Genomic DNA, 2189 nt, shown 5'->3' with positions numbered 1-2189 from the left:
TCATGTAGTACAATTTATATTACTATAGGTATTAGTATTTTAGCTATTGGATGAAAAACAATTTAAAAACATTGTAAAATAATATTCATACCCGAAATTTCAACCATAATATAGTATTGTGGTCTATTGGATGAAAAACAATTTAAAAACATTGTAAAATAATATTCATACCCGAAATTTCAAATATAATATAGTATGGCGAGGTGCGGTGTTGGCTTCAGTCGAAAACGTGTTCTGAGAGCGCAGCCCACCCATGTTTTAGAGACAAATCCTTGCCAAACATACATGTGTTCAAACCAACCTTACCCTCCACCACAGTAACTCAAAAAAAAAAAAAATAATAATAATGTTGTATTATATTATTTTAATGAATTCTTACTGTAAACTTGGACAAGAATGGTGTAATAAAGTAATAAAAGTTATAACTTATTAGTACATTATGTTAATACGATGGTGTTAAAACGTACTATATGTATATAGATCAACCTTCTAAATATAAGTTATAAATACATTTTTTTTTTATTTATATATAGGTAAAGACAATAAAATAATAATATATACATAACCTAAGTCAGTAAATCACACATATTTTATATGAATCATTCTATAACTTAATGACTTATACGATATAAACATAAAGTTTATTTTCAAGAAAAATATTGTATAACAGTGCTGAAATAAAAACAAAGAAATAAACATAAAATAATGGTATGTTCTATAATTAGGCATGTATATTGTATGTACATTGTTTGAGAAGTTTGTGTTAATAATATGGATGGAAAATAAACTTATGGAGTAAGTTAAAAACAAGTAGGTAAGTAATAAAAAATTAACACATATTACGACATAATAAGTAAACATTAAATGGATACAAGTCGTAATAAGAGCGAAAAGCTGCAAAGTTCAATACATTGATTTTACACGATATGCCTGAATCATTTTAAATTTGGTATATATCTACATTTTAAAATAATATTGTACTAGTATATAGTTTAGAGACTTAAACGATGATGTAAGATTAAAAACACAATACATCATTTTAATAAAACATCATATTTGAATAGCAACACATGGTTTTAATAGTTTAATATGTGAGTAAAACAATAGGTATATGTCTTATAATATGATATCATAATATATTAATATCATCATGAATAGACTTATATTAGTTGAAAAAAAAACCAAAGAATAGGCACTCTGCTGTATAGTAGATATTACGCGTGCGTCGTCATAGAGTAAGCCAATTTATTGATGTGTCGAATACTTACATTTTAATTCACCGATAACTGATAAATCATTGCATACGAAAAACTATTCCTAGTGGAAATGATTTAATTTATTTTCAAATAAATTATCCACTTAATAATTTACAGTAAAAACAAGGTTCTCTATTGAAAAATAGAAGTTTGTATCACCACAAGATATACTTTGAGTAGTACTAACAAATTTAAGAATTTGAAATATGGTCTTTAAGCATACATATTTAAAATTTCCAAAAATCAGAATTTGAATGAACTCATAATTAAAAGAAAAAATGGGGGTGAGCATGCTTGGTAAATCACATTAAATAATATAATTAATATAAAAAATATAATTGTTGTAACAGTTGAATGTTGCATGTTTCTACGATTATTATTTTTATAATTACAATTTACAATAATTAAGTATTCAATTTTATCTAAATTTGAACTTTTGACGATTTTGAAAAATGAAAGTGTCTTTAGGCTAACAGTTTTTTTTTTAATTTGAGCAAGATAAATGTATGAGAATGAAATTTTTGAGCCTTGAATATAAAATTTAAAAATATTTTTAGCTACAAATTAATTAGATATAATTTTCGTGATTTTGATGAATTTTGTTAAAATATAAACTCCAAACGCTTGTAAAATTAATTGTAAATATTATGTACTTGTATGCACAATTTTTTTTAGATTCTGAGTGGAACGATGAATGTATTGATTTTACAATGATGTGTTTTTTTTTTTATTTTTTTTATTTATTTATTTATTTTATTTTTGTGTCTGTGTATACGATAAGTAGTCGAAATAATGCTTCGATTTTCAACTTCAATATCTTGTTCGATTGGAAAGTGAATATCGTTGATGCATTGGGGAGGTCAAAATTTAAAATTCCCAGTAATTTTCAAAAGCGCCAAGGATAACCAAAGAAAAATTAAGGACAAACGGGAA

This window comes from Acyrthosiphon pisum, chromosome A2, assembly GCF_005508785.2.
Source record: "Acyrthosiphon pisum isolate AL4f chromosome A2, pea_aphid_22Mar2018_4r6ur, whole genome shotgun sequence".
Taxonomy (NCBI): Eukaryota; Metazoa; Arthropoda; class Insecta; order Hemiptera; family Aphididae; genus Acyrthosiphon; species Acyrthosiphon pisum.
This window is presented reverse-complemented; position numbering follows the sequence as displayed.